Source organism: Lissotriton vulgaris, chromosome 2_1, assembly GCF_964263255.1.
Source record: "Lissotriton vulgaris chromosome 2_1, aLisVul1.2, whole genome shotgun sequence".
NCBI lineage: Eukaryota > Metazoa > Chordata > Amphibia > Caudata > Salamandridae > Lissotriton > Lissotriton vulgaris.
The window spans coordinates 433,529,522-433,550,724 of record NC_141687.1 but is presented as its reverse complement, the minus strand read 5'-3'; the positions used below and the strand labels follow the sequence as shown (position 1 = coordinate 433,550,724).

The 21,203-nt window shown below is 41.7% G+C and overlaps 1 long non-coding RNA gene across 1 annotated transcript; it reads right to left on the bottom strand.

Moving 5' to 3' along the window:
- Window positions 1-434: 434 nt before the first annotated feature.
- Window positions 435-14,797, bottom strand: LOC147730543 (uncharacterized). The gene is made up of 3 exons (XR_015308587.1): window positions 14,655-14,797; window positions 14,354-14,438; window positions 435-2,223 (listed from the first exon to the last, which is right to left on the bottom strand). It is a non-coding gene; the product is annotated as an uncharacterized LOC147730543 (long non-coding RNA).
- Between the last annotated feature and the right edge of the window lie 6,406 nt (window positions 14,798-21,203).

Here is a 21,203-nt window from a genome sequence, read left to right as displayed (position 1 = left end):
TTATGTTCCCCAGATGTATATGGTGATATCAAATTTTCAAATATAACTGTCCATTTCTCTTCCAACCCCATAATATGACACTCGTCTGTTAAAGTATGTCTTGTTGCAGCACAATAGGTGACAAGCAGGTCAATTAGGAATTGTACTCTTCAGTTCAGAAGTTAGCAAGAACATACTTGCACAATGGGACTTCACACTCAGGGGCATATTAGCAAGAAGCTTGTTTAAATTATTGTTGTTTTAGCGGCAGGAAACTGCTGCTAAAACAGCGATAATAGGCTTGCTTAATAATATGCGTTGTAGAAGTCCAATAGAAGCCCAGGTTATATGAGCAGGACATCTACCCTGGGCTTCTATTGAAATTCTATAACGCATATTAGCATGTCCATTATCGTCATTTTAGCGTCAGTTTCCTGATGCTTAATCGGCGATAATTTGACGAGGTTCTTGCTAATATGCCCTCAGTTCCGGCATTTGCGCTGATGGTGGAGGTTACCAACCATGGTGCCCCTATGGGACATGGGGCTGGTCCAAACTGTCACACAGCTAAGGTATTACAGTGATTCTCCCTCTTGCACATGGCAATATTAAAGTTTGGGCATTTCAAGGGCTTTGAAGAATTCCAGCAATGCGTCCCATTCCATCACTATCAGTTGCCTTCGCGACCTTTGATATTCTTCCAAGTGAAGGGAATCTCTCTCTGACATCCCCATCTCTCAACCTCCTCCCTCCACAGGGATAGCGGTGGAGGTATTACCGATTTCCACCTCCTTGTCAGTAGGTGCTTTGCCAGTAGGAGCATCAGGTTCACAAATTGGGCCCCTGCCCCATTGCATTTGGGGGCAAAAATACCTACAAAAATATTATGTGTTGCATCAGAATTAAACTGTGAGCATTGTTTTGCAATCTGTCAACAGCTTCAGGTATTTTTATGTCATGCAAGTTAGGCCAAAAAAAGAACCATTGGAGTTTACTATGACTAATTCACTGGTTCATTTATAGGGAGATTACATAATTGTTCTCCACCCAGTAATCTATTGTGTAATGAATGATATTAACAACAACAACATGCTTAGACGTGAAACCCCGAGATATATTTAATGACTTTTGGGAAAAAGTATTGTAACGTAGAAGAAAAATACTATGACTTAGGAAAATCGAAAAGTACATGAATTAGGAAATTCCAAAGTGTCGGTGTGTATGCTGTGAGTGCAATTTAGGGTGGGGTAAGCCCACACTAATTTTACACCACAGCGTGCCTTGAGTCAACCTGTGTTAGGAAAGACATCTGGTGAAGCACACCTTCTGGCCGTTTAAAAAAAATCCTCACTAAGCAGGCTTTTGGTTAGCCCTCCCAGTGCCATCCTCATTCTTGGACCTGTCAGTTAGAAGACTAAATGGCTACCACCCCTTTCCTCCTGTTTATTTCAGAATCTATTTGCTTTTCTTCAAAGCTTTACCTTGTTTGCAGCAACATGCATGAATGATGGACTCCTTCACTTCATCGTACCGTTCTTACTGAAGTCTGCTGTTACTTAGGAGTGGATCCATGCTCTTTATTCTATGTATCAGATCCAAAGTCCTCTGAGGCTACCACAAATAGGTTTGTACCACTTTAAAAGAATACCAAATACAAATAATAAAATATATTACTCAGGGATACTTATAGTTGTAGTGATCCTTACTAATATAAGTAATGTCTCATAACTGTTGATTTGGTTCTATACCATGAAGGCTGCCCTGTGATTATGATTCTACTGCTGCCATTCATTCTCTTACTTATTTTTTGAGACATGGGATAACTGTTGAGTTAGTAAACTTGAAACTAATTTTGATGAAAACCTTTTCTTAAAAAAGGAATGATGGAGCGGAGCCTCAAATGAGATTTCTATTTTAGAATTTCTGTCAGAGTCAAAAAGTCAACTGTGATCACTAGGGCAGAGTCTCCTTGCACTTATGACATATGTATAAAAATATCCTCAGGACCCGAACAACATCAGTGCAAAAATCTGGCTCATTAAAAGTAAGGGAAACCTATACCATCCTCATGCAGTCACAAGTATGCAAAACAGTATTTACAAATAATCCAGAATGTGGCATCTCACTCGTCATTTGGTGGCAGTAATTAACTGCTACTTTCTTCTTTACGTTGGATTGCTATTCACAGCACATAGAATTTTGGCTCCTTCTACCTTGCCCCCGGCAATGGACGTTTGTAGGTGCCTGAGGGATAAAAGGAGTTTGGGTCAATTACAATTTAACAATTACACTGTAAACCATTTGGCAGCACAGTAAAACTCTGAGTCAGCAGATGGGATTAAGTATGGATTTATTACAAATTCAAAGCCAAGGTGATGTAAATCAGTCTCAGAAACTTAGTATAAATATACAGAATTACTAATGAATATCCAAAATGTTTGATCAAATATATCCTCAATAACAGAAACCAAATGAGGAATTCCATAGCTGCAATACAGAGAATGAGAAAAAAAGTCTGGTGAGTAGTTCGGAGGTTTTGATCCTCCGACCTATACATGAGGGTGTCTAAGAAAATCTACTAAGCCCTATTCTAAACTAGGGCTCAAGAAACCCTCTTAAATCAGGGAAGCAGATAAAGGTGTCAGCATAGCAGAACCGCTGTAGAAGTTCTCTAAAGGGAAAAAATACTGTATAACCTGATGCCACACAACAGAGATGTCGCTAAGAGGTCTGTCACTCTCATGATCTAAAGGGAATCTGAATAAAGATAAATACCTAAAACAGGCCCTGCGAGAATCCCATGTCACATGTCTCATTATTTTCCATCTTCAAACATTAAAACTTGTCAACTACGTTTGAGACTTCTTTCCTTCGGTCCACACATTAGAACATCCTCCCTTCTCTCGTTAAGGAGTCCCATCCTTGCCAAAAGTACTCCTCCCAAACCTCACTATCTCTTTCACTCAATGTGCCTTTCTATATTCATTAGATCACACTGCACCTCCAGAGGAGAGAAAAACATTGCATCAAAAGCAAACATTCACGCTGAAGGTTACACATTAGGAAATCTAAATGCTTAAGGCCTTTGGTCAAATTTAAGTGGCAAGCATTCCAGTACACCATTAAATGCATGATAGACAGATACATATACGGTTATAATATAGATGTATAGCACTATTCAAATTTGTACCCGAATATATTACAATATAATTTAAACCACACAAATGCAGATATATATGAGAACTGCAATTGGATGTCACTGTAGTGAAAATGTTAATGTGCACCCTTGTATAAATGTTGAAAATATACAGTAAATGCACTTTTTATATCTGTTCAGGTGCGCTACATTACATTAATAATGTTATGTTACACATGAGGACATACGTAAACATATATGGAAGTGTGGAGCCAAAATTACACTGCTCTGCTATCTTCCATAAAGATAAATCAATGACCTGAGTAGTGCCCATCTGGTAATCTAGACATCTTGTTCTGCTATTTCTGAGTCATTATCTGAGACCTTAGAAACCTTCTTGTTCCATTTAATATCAACACCTATCTAGAAGATTTCATTGTAAAAACTAGTGGACAAATGTTCTTGATACTCCACCTAGAATAGTAGTCATCTGCCTTTGCAGAATGTTTCTGATTTCATTGATTTTGAAAAACATTCCAAAACAAATTTACACAGGCATGCATTTCAAATATCTTGCTGGTATTAGGAAACATTTTAGATATCAGTGCATTTTATAACAATGGACATTTGGAAAAGCATACAATGGAATTACCCAAAATAAAGAACCGTAGCCTCATTGAAATAACTTAGATTAGTATATGGGATAAAATGTACCCCACCATACTTTATAAGGGTGTTGCAAAGTCTTTTTTTTTGTAAATATTTTTATTAGAGCAGGAAAAAAAACCATAGGAGCATGACATCAGAGGATGAATAAATAGGATGGAAATAACTGATATCAAATAGCTAGCAGCGAAAATACATTTACATTGAATTGCATATGATAAATAAGAATAAACATCAATTAGAAAACTACTTTATAAAAAAACTGTTCTGAAGGAATCAATAATTAGGAAAGTGAATATATTGAACATTAGTACATACTAAACCATGATCCGGTAGACTATCAGGCATTCGCTACCTCAGATAATTCCCCAGAAAACACAAATAAATATCTCCATTAATGACTATCACACGTAAGCTGTATTCTATAAAATGGCTACTTCAGGCTAACATACAAGTATCAGAAAACTATTAAAGTGCATGTGCGGCGAGCATCAGTTATTTTAGTAAAGTGCAAAAATGTACTTTCCGAAGCATAGCTATAAAAATATACTTTGTATATGTGCCCAGATAGCTCTAAATCCTAAGCAGCTCCTACACGTTTTGCGTAGTGGAAAAATCTATAAGTCCTGCACATTTTATTAGCTTATTAGTCTTCCAATTTTTAAGGACAAGTGACCTAGCGACCACAAACGAAATTACTATGAAATGCTGCTGATATTTCGTTAAGCACTTTACCTCCCCCAACAAACCAAACAGCACCAACATACATGAGAGAGCGCTTGTTAAGGACACAATTTGAGAAATCAAAATCAAAATATCCTTCCAAAATTGCTACTACACTCATAAAATATGTGCCCTGTAATCCTGTTTATTACATCTAAAACATTAGTTTGGATTAGTTGGAAACATTTTATGCAGTCTCGGAGGTTTCATGTTAAACCTGCAGCCTGTTTCTAAATGAAATTTCTGTAGCTCTTTCATAATAATCACTTCACTATGAGCCGTCTGGTGCAGTAGCTGATACCAAACTCCAACCCCCCAAACTTTATTTGACATCTGCCTGGCAATTTGACGTGCACCCTCACTCACCATGGTATAATTATTTTTACGAAAACTCATGAGCTGAAGAAATCTCATAAAGAAAGCGGTATTTGGATAGCCAGATTGCAATCGAACTGTTTCCCAGTTAATTGATGTCTCGTGATTATAAAACTCACTAAACTGACCAAAACCTAGTTCTTTACAAACTTGGTAAAGCCCCCCCGGCAAAATCAAACCTCCTACTATACAGTCTTGAATGGGGGTATAAGCATTATTTCCTAAAATATTTTGTGATTTGTAATAAAGCTGGGTTCTTGTTGCTAATGACAATATCGGCTCACATCTGGCCATTTTAGGAAGCTTCGTAAGAAAGTTCGGCGTTTTATGGCACTTTCCTTCAACATACGTGTTAAAAAAAGTTAGCAAAAACCGAATTTTCCTCTCCTAATTGTGATAACAAATTGATCAAGGAGGACTGATAGTAGGTTGCAAAATGTGGGAGTGCTAAACACCCCTGTGCTACATCTAGTTGTAGTGTGGTTAGCTTAATCCAGGAGGGTTTATTGTTCCACACAAACTTCCTGATCACTTCATACAGTTCTTTAAAATAAGAACTGGGGATTTTTAAGGGGAGATTACAAAAAAGAAACAAGAACAGTGGGAGCACCGACATTTTAACCATAGAAATTTGTCCTATCAAAGATAGATGGAGCAAAGACCACTTATCTAAAACTTTTTTCACATTTGCAAGAGTGCTGTTGTAATTCAATGGAAATAATTGGCCATAATCATTTGAGACAAAGATACCTAGGTATCTGACCGGCTGTGGTGATCGTACTTGTAGGGAAACCGGGATGTCGGAAGGCACGGCATTAAATATGAGGATTTTTGTTTTAGTTTGGTTCACTTTATATCAGCCTATCTGTGTAAATTTCTGTATTTCATCCAATGCATTCTGTATATTAGACCCGTCTGCTTCGTGATATAAAATTATATCGTTTGCATATAGCTTACTTTTTTCCATCCCCTGCAAGGAGGTCAAAATCAATAAATTATTATGAATCTTAACAGCTACGAGTTCAATAAACAGAGAAAACAAAAGAGGGGATAACTGACAACCCTGTCACGTTCAATATTTACCCTCCGGGCTTCTGGTCTAATGATGATCATTTTGGCCTCCGCCTGACTATATCATTCTTTTAACATATGTATCAATTGTGGCAAAAAAACAAACTTCTCCAAAATAAAAAATAAAGCACGCCAGTCTATCAAATCAAAAGCCTTTTCGGCATCCATCATCAGGGTGGCTGCTTGGATCTTATTAGCAGAAAAATAATAAATAGCTTGCATTAAAAAATATGTATTGGCAGCCATTAACCCACCTGGAGTAAAACCATTTTCATCTGTATGGACCACCTGTCGGGTGCATGGAGCAATCCTTCAAGCCCAAATCTTTATAAACAGTTTCTAATCAGAATTTAACAAACTGATAGGATGATAGGAATTTGGATGGCAAGGATCTTTATCCTTTTTCAGAAAAACTACCAGGACTGATTCCTTAACATTTTTGGGGGTACCTATCCCATCCTTTATTTGATTAAAAAAGGAATTAGTTCTTCTTGGAATATTTTATATACCTTCACTGGAATCCCATCCGACCCACTAGCCTTGGGTTTAGACATACTTTTCAATACTGTCAGAATTTCTGAGTTTCCTATTGAACCATTAAGCATCTCGATAAATTGCCGAGATATCTGTGGTAGCTCCAGTGATTCAAAATAGGACCTCAATTCTAGCTCTTCAAACACCTGTATTTGTGTATAATTTTTTTTTAAATGAGAAAGAAAAACCTCAGAAATCGCCTGCTTACCTCCTTCTATCAGGCCGGTGGAGGGATTTTTAACCTCACTAATTACTTGCGCCACTTTCTGACTTTTCGTAATCCAAGCCAAAAATCTACTGATATCCTGGCTTTATTTGTAGAGCTTTTGTTGGTAAGCCCCGCTCCCCGAAATCTCCTCCAACAAAAAGAAATCCTTCAATTGCTCCTTTGCTTTTAATAATTCTTGCTGTAGTGCTTTAATAATGTGCTCAACTGTCGCTATTAGGTTTATATTTTGGCTGGCTCTGTCCACAGCAGTCTGTAGCTGGAGAATCTTTGCTTATGGTGCTTACTTAACCTAGACTTATATGTTATCACCTGTCCTCTAAAAGTAGCTTTAAATGCCTCCCAAACCATAAAGATTGGAGCACTATTTGCATTAAACTGAAACATTCCCTGAAAAAAATTCTAGATTCTGCCACCTAAACAGTGTCTTCAAGTAAAGATTCATCAACTGCCACCTTGATTTCATTTTCGGGGAAATCCCCAGCGTTAGCATAAAAGAAACTACAGTGATCGGAGAAAGAGTTGGCCAGTATCTCAGTTTTGCCGTTGGCTAACAGCTTGTCACCAAAAAAATCCAAATGGAATGCCGTTCTGTATCTTGAAGAGTAGCAAGTAAATTGAGAAGAGCCGGGGTGCCCTTGCCGCCACAGGTCTGCTAAAGCAAAATCTATTAACAGACTTTTATTAAATTTGCAGTTTTAGGCTTTAATTGTCGTTTTGCTTTATTCAAAATATCCAGTGCTAGGTTCTGAATGTAATTAAAATTGCCACCCAAGATCAGTACACCTTCCATGTTTGCTACTAATTGATAACTTTTCTCAAGTGCTGTGGTTTCATCAACTATGAGGCCATAATAGTTAACTAAATTTAGCACTGCTCCATCAAATTTTACTTTCCCATCTCACCAGACCACCTTAACCTGCCAGTCCAATGTGTTAGACAGTAAAATCCCAGCCCCGCACACCGCACAATTAGCAGAAGAGAAATACGCCAGTGCATATTTTTTAGGTAGTGATATCTTGGGGTGTCAGTCTTGAAGTGCGTTTCTTGTAAAAATAAAACTTCAGGAGAAAGGAATGATAACAAATTTGAAAAATTCAAAACTTTTACGTGGATTCAGCAATCCATTTATGTTTCATGGGATCACTTTTAAATTCTGTGTCATCTGAACCATCTTAGAAAGCCTGTCTCAACTTTATTGACTCTAAGATTTCCTTCTACATTTCTAAACCTTCAGTCGTCTCCCACCAAAACCAGAATGTACGGTATCCGGCTAACTTGAAAACACATCCTGTATAATTCACCCTATTCCTGCTAATTTTTTTCCAATGCTGCACCCCCTCTTCCCCTCCCTCCCACCATTGCCAACCCCTGACTGTCTGTGGAGAAAGGTAGCGCTTGCCTCCCCTCCGCAGCCTCCCTCAATCAACAGGGTGCCTTGACCTGGCACCCTGGGCACTCCCCACGCCCCCTTAACCAGTGTGAGCAATACCATTTAGGTAGGTAAGCCCCAAGGTATCTCTAATATAAAGTGCTTTTTTGTTTTTTTATAAAGTGCTCGTGTAATAAATGATCCAGCTTGGGAAAGCCCTTATATAGTCTATTCTTCAACTACACATACTTGTGCAAGATTGTACAATCGAGAACAATGTATCTAGAATGAGCTAATAGTAGCGGTTGTATCTAGTGCAACTTTCCCCTGAAGAAGAACAAGATAGCAGTTTCAGGAATTAATAAAATTAGAACTAAAATAGGCTTAAGTTCCGAATATCTAAGATACTTTAAAATGCTATAAGCCGCAAGCTTTAAGTTCCATTGCTATACGTTGCTATACATCTACCATCATACTTTGAACAGAAACGGAAAGGGGGAACTGCCACATAGCCTTACACTCCTACAAAAAACAGTACAGTTCCCCCCCTAATATACGGAGGGTGGTAAAGTAAAGTGCAGTGGTGCAATAGTGCATATTTTACCAATAGACATATTGCATATATGCAGAATACATTCCAATATTGAACAAACTATAAAAGTACTCCCATATAGGGTGAAAAGGTAAAGTGCAATAGTGCAAATTTTTTGCTGCAGGGACAAAACAAAATTTCAATCCAATACATCCTCCCTCAATTACTTTGACTATTAATGGTAGGGAGGAACTGCAACAAGACTTTGTACAAATCGAAAGAAATAATATCATTCCCTCCTCGCCTAAAGGGAGACAAAGGTAAAGTGCAATGGTACAATAGTGAAGATCTCTGCCGTAAACACCTTTTCAAAAAGTGTAACGTGCAAAATGCATTTCAGTACTCAAAATACCTAAAGAATGCCAATAAAGGAGTAGTACCTATAGCAGCAGACAGGGAGATAGTGGCTCAACCCAATACCTCTTCCCCCCCAAAAGGAGAGCAAAGTACAAAGTACAAAGTATAAAGTGCAAAGTGGCAGAAGGTTCCTACAATTAGAGTGGACTTAGTGTCCAAGTAGTTCAAGTGCCTAAACAGAGAGAGAATAAATAAATAAACAAATAAATAAATAAATACATTTAAAAAAGGGGGAGAGAGAAAAAGCAAAAAAACCTTAAGTCTGCTTTTCTAACTATGAACCAATTGTTGCAAAGTCATTGTGGGTTTATGTATGATAGGGGTGTTGCATTCCATATAAAATATAGCCACATCACGTCCCACTCCATCCTCAAATACCCATTAAATCCTTAGCTTCTTCCGCTCACAATTTATATTAAATGTTGAATCTGTGATTAGAAATAAACACACACCTTAGCAGCTTGTATTTTTTGCAAAAATATATTTGTAGGCTGTTTAATGTAAGCCCCAGATAAACGCTGTTTGTGCTTTAAAATGTACGTATAACCTACTGATAAAATCATGCTGACAGGCATTCAATCACAGTTGTGCAAAATATAAATCTTTTACCGTACACAGTTATTCGGTATGGATTGCCTGCATATAAAACAAGCATTTACAATGCAATGGTTTTGCCTTTGTTAAAGTTAGAGCTATTGGCATTGCTCTTGACATTATTTTTATTTATGTTTTTTTTAACATAAATAAATGGCATTGTCATTTACAATGCCACTAGCTTTATCTCTCGCAAATGACACACACAAACACACAGAGGCCCCCCCCCCCACACACACACAGAGCCCCACACACACACAGACAGCTTCCCACATACTATCACTATAAATGCAACACTAGCCGCACACTTTCACAACAAATGCAACACTCTGCTAACAACTACCTCCTCAACCGGGTACTGTCCGAAAATACTCCTCAGCGCCCCACAACTACGTATAAAGGGCTCTATAAATACTTCAAAAGGACTAAATTAATAGCGGTTACTGTGCTACTCGCAAATACAAGCAGGGTGAATATCACCACAAGAACATGGTCGGAGAGTATGGCGAAGCCGAAGCATACTTGCTCTTGCAATGATGCAGTGCTGTTCTACATGACGTCGCGTATTAACACACATTACGTGCAGTAGCAGTGATGGCAAAGTGCCATGTTTGTCAACCAGGACACAGTTTCGTTTCGCCATCATGTTTTTAAAATAGTTTAAAACTGAGAGCGTGTTAGGCTAAAAAGTTGGGGCTGGCTGAAGTTGTACAGCACTACTTAAAAACAAAGTATGGTATCGCTGGCAGGTTTGCCGCAGTGTTTTGCAGGGCCAGTGTGTGCACTGGGTTTGGTTGTGCTGTGAAGTGCGAACCACTGCAATGGTTTCAGTAGAGTTCTGTCAGCCTCCTACCTGTGCCCGGACTGTGGCTCTCCTCCCCGGGCTCTCCCTGCCGTGGGCACTCGTGAGGCTGTACCAGGTCACCCCCACGCCGAGGAGCACGCCCCCCACCATGGGGGCTTTCGGCCACAGAACTCTCCGGCTCCCTGTTCTTCCAAGGGTAGAGCCGAACAAGCGGGCAACCCGGCCCCCACATACTCTCCAGCCTGCAGCTGCCATCTTCACGGAAGTACCGGCGATCTCGCGAGAGAGAAAGCGACAGTTGGTGATACCTCTCAGCTCGGGACAGGGTCGGCCCAGCTCCTCACCCACCCCAAGCTCTGAACACCGTCGGACTGCACGGACCGGCACAGGACAAGGCGACTGCGACGAAGCACTAGAACCTAGGAAATAGCTATCCCTTTCAGCCTTTCCGTGTTCAAACTGTTTAGGTAATTCCGCTTTAAACTTTCCCGGCTTTCCGTGGAAGAGTTCAGAATGCCACACCTACTTAGCGCGCCACACCTCCCAGTGTTTCACCACATGGACCAGCTAAAATCCACAAGCCTAACATTATATCTCCCTATAAATGCAACACTCGCCGCACACTTTCACAACAAATGCAACACTCTGCCTCCTCAACCGGGTACTGTCCGAAAATACTCCTCATCGCCCCACAACTACGTATAAAGGGCTCTATAAATACTTCAAAAGGACTAAATTAATAGCGGTTACTGTGCTACTCGCAAATACAAGCAGGGTGAATATCACCACAAGAACATGGTCAGAGAGTATGGCGAAGCCGAAGCATACTTGCTCTTGCAATGATGCAGTGCTGTTCTACATGACGCCGCGTATTAACACACATTACGTGCAGTAGCAGTGATGGCAAAGTGTCATGTTTGAGAGCGAGGCAGCGGTAGGGGGGCGGGAACTGGGAGCCGAGGCAGCGGTAGGGGGGCGGGAACGGGGCCGGGGAGACACGGAGAGCGAGGCAGCGGTAGGGGGGTGGGAACTGGGAGCCGAGGCAGCGGTAGGGGGGCGGGAACTGGGTCCGGAGACACGGAGAGCGGGAGAGGGGGTGGGAACGGGCAACTATGTCAGTCGGCCGAGCTCCGGTGTACTGCCCTCTGTCTTGAAGAGCCACACCCTACACTAACCTTAATCGTACACGCCATAAAGATATTTCTCTCTGGGGTGCCGTGTTTGTACAGCCTTTAAGCTCGCTGGCCTTCCTGTGCGCTCTGGGTCCCCTCCCGCCGGGCTGCAGTCAGCTCCCTAGCTCTACAGATCCCGCCTGTATCTCACCATCTTGACTCTGTTGCAGTGTGTTGCCTCTTCCTGGAATGCAGCGCTTTTCTGGCTGCGCGAGACCTTTCTACGGGTGCCGACGTCACAGTGCTACACCAGGCAACAAAGCAAACGAGAGAAGGCGTGCAGCGGACAGCCCCTTCTGCCTAAAGCTGCCATCGGGCGCTGCGAGGTGAGGCGGACCTGGTCCCAGGACTCGTGGAGGGGGCGCCGAGTGCCGTCAATGGCGGACCAGATTCGGGGGCGTTCTCGGCTTTTGGCTGACGTAGCATGACGTCGCCAAAAGCCAAAAATTCTCGGGAACGCCCTCGAATCTGGTCCGAGATTGACGGACAGAGTCCTCTCCCAATGGCTAGCCTCCATTTATGGAGCTAGCCAATGGGAGGAGGGGGAGTATACCCGACTGCACACACAACTCATAAGGTTTTTTGGCACATGCGCACTGCGTGCGCATCGCCAGTCAAAACCTAAAAAAAAAAAAAAAAAGAGAGAAGGAAGAAAAGCCTAGGCGTGCATGGAAACCTGCCACCATGAGGCCAAACTAGAGATCCAGCTCATTATGAAAATTCACATAAGAACCAACCTCTTCATCTTGACGTTTCTTAATACAATCAATGCGCTCCCTCTTTGAACTAAAAACATATATGATGCGCTACATATGGCTGTATTAGGTTTATCAAATAAATGATAGTCTGGCCTTAAACAATGAAAATACATACTTTAGAGTTTGAAACACCGTACCAGGCCTGTGAGAAGGGAAGTAGAGGGTGCCATTTAAACTAGACAACGACTAGAAACATAATATAAACATTACATACAGGTGCTTTGTAGAACAAAAAAACACAGGCGAGCTCAATATATATTTGATTTTCATACAGAACTAGTGGTACAGTTATGGGCTCAGTATGCCAAATTTTCCTTCATTAGGCAATTAATTGACTTAATAGATTAGGAACATAGATGCTAATTTAAGTGGAAAACATGCACGGGGATGTGTAGGAGTAGTTGAGACGGATAAGAAAATCAGCTCTAGAGATGGATGAGGGAAAATTAGATCAAAGCAATGATTATGTTAAAGCAATCATTGTTGAAAGAGTCAGGTCCTTAGTAACTTGTAGTATGTGAACATCCTGGGCGATGTTCCGGTTTGAACACTGAAACAGTGACTTTCACAAGCTTTGAGATTTCTTGTAAAATTATAGGGGCAGATTTACAAGCCCCTTGCGCCTCTTTTACGCCGCCGCTGCGTCACTTTTGTGACGCAGCAGCGGCGCGAAGGATGCACCATGGTGCGGGGTATTTACAACGTGACGCATCTGGGAGATGCGTCACGTTGTAAAGCCATGCGGCAGAAGGAGGCGTTCCGGCGCAGGGGGGAGGAGGGGTGGCGTTCCTGCACAGGAACACCTCCTAAAAGTGGCTGAGTGAAATCTACAAGATTTCACTCAGTCACTTTTAGGCCAATGCTGCGTCAAAACCCTGCGCCTGCTTGAAGCAGGCGTAAGGCTTGACAGTATTGGACAGATAGAGCCCCCGAGAGCATTGCTGGAGCTGCGCCGTGCTTGCGACGCAACTCCAGCAATGCGCCGCCTTTACGACACAGATGCGTGACGTATCCGTGACGTTTTTGCCCCATGGTGCGCCGCATTATAAATGCGGCGCACCATGGGTGGCGGAGCTGCGGCGCACAATAACTGGCGTATCCCTGGGGATGCGCCAGTTATTGTAAATCTGCTCCATAGTATTCAGAACAGGCCCTGCTGTTTTGTTTGCATGTACAGATGGCCAATAAGACATACACATACATTAGCAGGTAGCCAATAAACGTGATATACACGCCCTCTTCGGCCAAAAGTATCAACATTTGAGAACATGAGGAGAATGGATGTAAATATCTGGGCCACTCCACTTTAGAGGAAAAGCAAATAGAAACGAATCCTAACATTTTAAGGGAAAATTACCCCACCAGCCATTATATTAAATCCAAAATTGGAGGTTCTCCGTTCATCAAAGTTCAAATCATATTGAAAATCTGGCCCAACTTGAACTTTTGACTGAAATACAGTTAAGTGACCTTTATTACTGTCTTCGAGAATACAGGTGGAAACGTTTACTTTTTCTTTAATATAAAAATGCATGTCACTTGACATCTAAGCAAGTATCCCAGCAAGACGACAACAAACGGCCTGTGAGCAGCTGAAGTACGTGCATATTTGTCAAACAGGGATATAACCTAAAATTGCATATTAAAAAGGTCTTCCCCTCTAAACTGATTTTTACACACCCGACCTTAACAATTCGAGTATCACATTAAGTCTATGCACTGGGGTGACAGGTTCAAACCCTGGGCCTTCATCAAAGATTGCCCTGAAGACGTTTCAGCCGAAGTTCAGATGGGCCAAGGTGTAAATACAAATACACACACAGATACAACGGAACAATAAAATATCTCCTAAAATAAATATGCTACCCATGGTCAGTCCTGAATACATAAATTAAATATGTTCTTCTCAATTTGATTGCATCTATATGTTATTATCAGAAACACATTATGTTCCAAATACGCTTTAAGTTAACATATCCACATCAGCTCTTACCACAGCCCCGGTCACGGGAGCAGGCGCCTGCTGCTGCTGCGGAGGGGGAGCATCCTGCGCTGGATCCGCCATGACGTTCAGAACGCTTCGGGTTATAACACAGAGAGAGAAAAGAAATCTACTTTTACAATAAGTCACATATAGAAATAACCACGCGATTGCGACAATTGAGCTTGCACTAGGCTTTGACCGCAAATCCCTACATTGTCAGCGGAAACTCCCTATGGCGCAAGAGCTTGCAGGGCACAGATGTGGCTTTCGGGTACCTAGGGTGAAGAGCTGTGCATCCGTTTACACACACCTGCTTACAACCGGGTCTAGTAACGGAGCCTCTCAGCTTCTGGCACCTTTTCGCTTAAAAGACAAGGAACAGCCCACACACACACGTCTCCGACACGTTCAATAAACTGGGGGTCCAAGGGGTACTTAGGGCGCAGTACAATTCCCCAGGACAGTGGTTCCCAAACTTTTTCGACCTGTGGCTCCCTTGACCTAATTGTCAGTTGGCCGTGGCTCCCCATTATGTCACTTTTTTTTATATAATCGCTGGGGAGATGTAACCCCGACTGCGGTATTTTTTCCTTTTTCCTCCCTTAAATTACTTGGGATGGAGCTGATGAAGGTATTATAATCATATTTGTAACAATATGTCCTGCTTTCCTTCTCTTCCTCTTTGAATCTTTCACACTTTGTTTTATCCACGTGTATTCCATCATCCACCTGGGGGGGCTTGCCCTTGTTTTCTCAGACTGAAAGTCTTGGTGTCACTTTTAGTTTCCTGTATTTCTCTCATCCCACTGTTGCACTCCTCTTCCCATAAAAAAAACATAGGTGGCCCAGTCTAGGGTGAATTAACAGCCTCTCCGATGACGAGGTTGCTGCAATCTGAGTTAAACTTGCATATCAATGCTGTGATGTCTTGTCCGAGATAGTAAGAGCTATATCCATGCAATTACAATACAATTAGAGAGGCCTTATTTGGCCCAAAAGGAAAGTAACAGGCGTGTTTGAGGCTTTTCACCTTTTCAGCAGCGACAATAACCAAACATAATTATTGTAACAGTAACTTGCTGTACTATTTTATCATGCTATTTTCGTAAAGCGCTCCGATAACTACGGGCCATGTCCGCGCTATATAAAATAGCAAATAATAATGCAGAGCCACAGATTCAACTCAAAACAGCTAGGGCAATCTGAGAGCACAATCATAGGATATAGATTTTTAACACCTGTGCCCTCTAATTTTTTTTAACATTACATTTTCCTAGAAATCAAGAATTTTTACCTATTAACAATGCAAGCTGGCCTTTTAGTCGGCTGCGCTTCCTCACATATTAGCATTGTTAATCTGAAATATTTGGTATCATCGATTAAAATGTAACCATATGAATTTCAAAAGCAGTTGAACATTTTATATCCCATACACATTTTTTTGTATGTGTATGAAGCGGAGAATGGAATGATTGAATAATTAATAGGTGAATATACATGGAGGGATAAACTGCTTGATGAAACACCTGTTTTTCTCTACAGAGGTGACCTGACATTTTTTATATATCTGACTAAAAGCTGCAGGCCCAGGGTTACCAACTCTGGCCATTAGCACCAGCGTAATTACTGAGCATTATAAAGTTTTGGGCCACAATGGGGAATACAGTCAGTTTAAAAACAACAGGATATTTAACTCATGCAATCCTTGAAGTACAGCTACTTCTCTGTTTATATTTCCTACCTGCTTTCAGCAAGTGAAAAATGTGAGCAGAAATACACTTTGTTTTTAAACTTCGAAATAATCGTGTAAAGATGGTAATTGAGCAGCAGTAATTAACCTAAAAATAAAGCAGAAATAACTACACCAGACCACACAGAATGAGCTCCAAAATCATTATCCCGAAAGTGGAGAAAAATTAAGTCCTTCCAGTGGTTTCATAACACTACATTTTTACGGCTCTAGGTGAAATACATCTTGGCTGTAAGAAATAGCTTTAACCCTTCAAAGGATAGTACCAGTAGATAAGGTTTTATAATACTTATTTAAATTGGGAGGTCCTACTCTTGTCACTAACATGAAGAAATATAGGGAGGTAAGAACGAGGGTACTGCTTTCACTGAGGCGGAGAAGGAAACCGTTTATTACGTGCTTTCTTCCTGCCCTTGGATGAGGGTCAGACTGGGTCCGGGAAAAGAATACTGGCTGCATGCGGCCTCTTTCCACAGCGAGTTTGCATACCGGATTTTCAGGCGCTGGGTTTCTTCACACGAAAGACATGCAGTTAACAGCAGCCTGCATTTAAGTAATACACAGGCTTGGGGGTCACGAGTTTATCATTTTCCCCTTCTTTACAGATTAAGTTAAAGCAATGATTATTATAGTGTGCAACCAACCTGTTACTTCCTTTTAGAACACCGGCAGCAATTACGCTCTTCAGATATTGCTGTGAACGGAGGCCATATGCGGAGGCTGCGTGAAAGCAAGTACGCGCGTATGACGGTCGTTCTCTCTTGGGCTAAACGATGATTCTGGATTAATAGGTGGCATTTGCAAACTCCCTGTGTTGCACTGCGGCTGGGTGTTATTTAATTAAGCTCACTTGCATCCTTCTTTCAGGGCGACAGGTAGGGCATCAAAAGACGCATCATTTCTTAATTGCTCAGATGCATGTTCTCAACATGATTATAAGCTTGTTACCTCATCGTGCGCGGCGCCCCTGGCTTCTCCTAATGGCGCACCAGGGCGCCGCGGCGCACAGTTTGGGAACCACTGCCCCAGGAACTCTCAGACCGGGCCTCCTCTAGCTCAGCAGAAGGAGGGGTAGACACAGAAAAAGGACTTGAAAGGGCAAAAGACTGCATCAAAATCATCCACGGCCCGCCCCTAAGCCCTGCTTATACATGCGAATGAAGCGGCCATTTTGAAACGGAGAAATAAAGGCATTTAAATTTAGTGGAAAGGACGGGTCGTTCAAAAAGTATTTATATATATATTTATTTACATATAAAGCAATTATTTTATTGAACGGCTTTTACTGTCACCGAATAGATATCATTAGACTCTAAACGTTATAAGTATAATGATAGAGTTTAATTAAGTGCAAATATATATGTATGTATATGTTAATCAACTTTTACACAAATAGTGATGTAACATGCATAAAAATTGCGTTTTTAATTAAAACAACAAAAAGGAAGCATGCGATTCATCAAATTTACTTTCAGTTATAGAACAAGTCAGGTCCCGGCCCGGGCCGCGCTGTGATTGGCTGACGTCACGGGGGTGTCCCGGGCCGGCAGCCAATCACAGCGCGGCCCGGGAATGACGTCACGGGGGTGTCCCGGGCCAGCAGCCAATCGCAGCGCGGCCCGGGACAAAGGGGCGGGGCTTAAAAAAAGCACCAGAAACGCCCCCGAATCGCGTTTTCGGGAGAAAGCGCGATTGACAGCCTCTGTCTCCCAATGGCTAGCCTCCATTTATGGAGCTAGCCAATGAGAGGCAGAGGCGGGTCATCGATCATATATAGAACTCAATAGGTTTTTTAGCGAATGCTCACTACGTGAGCATTTGCAGGCAAAACCTAAAAATCACGGAACAGAGAATTGAGTAGCTTGTATTCCATTTAATTGTTTAAGTGGCAGGTCTGCTTAGTGACCTGTCTTTCATATTGCTTGGTGATTCGAGCAGGATGCATTGTGATTTCACAGCTCAAATGCATTCAATGATTTCAGCAGAGGAGCTTTGTAATTATCTTATGTAATACCTTTACAAATGCACGACTATTGTATTTGTAAACAGCGTCAGAACTCGACTATTATAAGTTATTGGAGTCGAGTTCCAATATCACGATGCCTACTATCGGAACCAGAAGCCGTGGTGAAAGGCAGGTTAGGGTAATGGAGCATAATTGAGACAGCTGTTTAGAGCAACGAAAACGAAATGTTGCTTTTCCTTTTTGCTGCTATATTGGAATAGCTTACAATGACAAGCAGAGAGAATATATTTATTTTTCGCAATCCTGAGTTAGAGAAAAGATAGAATCTTTGTACGTGTCCACACATTCTGAGCTACAGTATTTTTTTTTATTTTTAACTTGTTTTGAACTGTTTCTAATATCTAACATGGTTGTGTTGTGTTTAATTTTGCACTTAAGATTTTATTTTCATTTGCATGTTTGGAAACATGCACTCTCTTTTATAGAGAGCTGTGCACATAGGTTTTAAGTGATTTGTGGGAAAACTGCTGGTGTGACCATGTATTGTAGAGAAGTGTGGCTCACTGGTTAGAAGCGGCAGACCCTGAAGCAGAGGTCGGCCCGGGACCAGGGTTCAATCCCCGGCACGGCAGGGTCTTGGGTCAATGTCCGTGGACTCGATAATTCTCTCCTAGGTGCGTAGGCTAACCATGGGTCCCACTCTGCAACTCTGGGCAATAGCTTGCTTAATCTCCACAACGACCCCAGCAGCACCGGGGATGCCTGGCTTCACCTTGTGGGTGCCCTCTCACAGGGAAAGCCAGGATGGGTTCCCCAGCGGTATACAGCGCCAGGACGCCACGTAACGAGGTAACAGTGCGCTTTACAAGTATACATACATTACATTACACATTGTATTGGATAATGTATCCCCTGGACTACATGAGAAGGATATTGCAAGTCACCTTAGAGTGCCATAATCTTTGACCTTGTTCCTCTATATGGTTATGGAACTCTGAGGTGACTTGTAATATCTCTATAATGTATGGCAGGGGGTACTGTAGCCTTATATTTCAGGTGACTGTTAAAAGTAAACTGAATAAGGTAAATTATTTTCTATACAGGTTTGTTTACAGGGACTGCATGCCTCCAAATGTAATATATATATGATAAAGTACTCTCTGCATACATTATAAAGATATTGTAAGTCACCAAGAAAGTTTCTTCATAAGCACGTGGCCACCTTCCTGATATCCTTTTGAGGTACGGCAGAGTATTTCTATTGCTTTATTGCTTGTTATATGTTGTCACTCTCACCCACACCTCTTCCATTCTTGGTGTCTTGAGCCTTTACATTACAGAAATAGAATAGTTGCCGTTCTGCAGAATACACCCACCAATTTGCAGCTAGTAATCTTTTGGAAACCAATTTATGGGGCAGTATGACGTAAATCATTGTGAGAAATTGGGTTGTTGTTTAAAAGCCATCTCATTGGTTAAAAGCCATCTCATGCAACAGCCACAGTCCTTGTCAGGGTGAACCACAAACTGTCACTAAATTGACCTATGCATAACCCTCTGGTAGATTGGCACAAAAGCAGTCAGGCACAACTTAGAGGCAATGTGTAAAGTATTTATGCAGCACACAAACAGTAATAAAGTGGAAACCCACCACAAAAAAAATGCAATTTTAAAGATTTATGGTAAGAAAAGTGCCTAGAAGCACCAAGCGCCACTTGCAGTTATCTGGTCATACAAGACCAGTTAAATGTCACAAGTTCAGTCCGACCACAATGGACCAGGCCAGTACTGCTGAAAAGTTCCCTTATAAAGTCCAGCATAAAGTGTTCTATTCACAATGGAGGATGCCGTGAGGGGCAGATGGTCATTGCTGTAGCACTTAGAGACAATCGTTGCTGAAGATTCGTGTTGGAGGTCACAGTGGACTGTCGATGCTGTAGTACAAAATGTAGATCTTGCGCTGCTGGTCATTGCTGGCGATCACTGTAGCACAAAGAGTTGGGGTAGCAGTCATTTTGTATTTGGGGTTGGCATGGTCAGTAATACCTTGGTGAGAACAGACCCACATCCAAACATCAGGATTTCTCCTTTTCTTCAAGGAGGAGCTCCAAAGAAGCCATACCAAGGGTCCGGGACCTGAGAGCCACATCTTTGGCATCAGGAATTCACTCCAGCAGAGGCCAGCAGGCCCAGTTGTAACAGCCAGCTGGGCAGTTGCTTAGAGGCCTCTGGAGCTTGTTGTGTCCCTGTAACTCTGAACAGGCGGTCAGTTAGCTGACTACTTGGAGTCCTTTAAGCCTGTGATGAAGGGTGCAGGTGCAGTCTTCCCTCTCAAATAGCAGGGCAGAGCTAAAGCAGCAGGGTAGTCCTATGGCAGCAAGGCAGCCCTTCTTCTGAGGTATCCACAGCTGCAGGAGTGTGCTCCAGAGTGGCTCTGAGGGTTCCATTTATATACCGGGTGCACACCCTAAAGTGGTGGTAGCTTCTAGGATTTTCCCCTTCAGAAGTGTCTGGAATTTCCTGTCTCCTTACCCTGGTCCCAATCTGTCAGGGTGTACAATAGGTTGCTGTGAAGTTCTTTGTGTGTGAGCTGAGCACTGCCCTTTGAAGTACAAGTGTGATAGGTAGCAGGTCTATCCCGCTCATCAAGTCCGAATGGCCCATCCTGCTCATGCTCAGATCCTCTATTGTGATAATGTCTGGGAGGAATACACAAAGGCCAACTGCCAACTACACATAGTCATGTGACTCAGGATACTGGCAGCAGGCACCAAATGGCTAGGGCATACAAAATGGCAACTTTCTAAAAGTCGATTTTTCAGAAATGTGACTTAAAATTCGACAATACCATTAACGAGGGTTCAAAATTATGATTCCTCAGACACCAAACACGATTCTTCTGTAGCAAAAATGACATTATTATTGAAATGCACTAGAGATAATGACTCAGATTAAAAACAAGTTGGATCATGAGAAAAACACTATAATGGGTTTCAGTCAAAATTGACAGACATTAAGTATTGATGGTTCTATGCTGGTATTAATAACAAAGATTTGATTCACCATCATTCTGAAAAAAAATATATAGCAGTTTGTCATTGGATTCTATAGGGCTCTACTGTATATTCATTAAAGCATTCCGA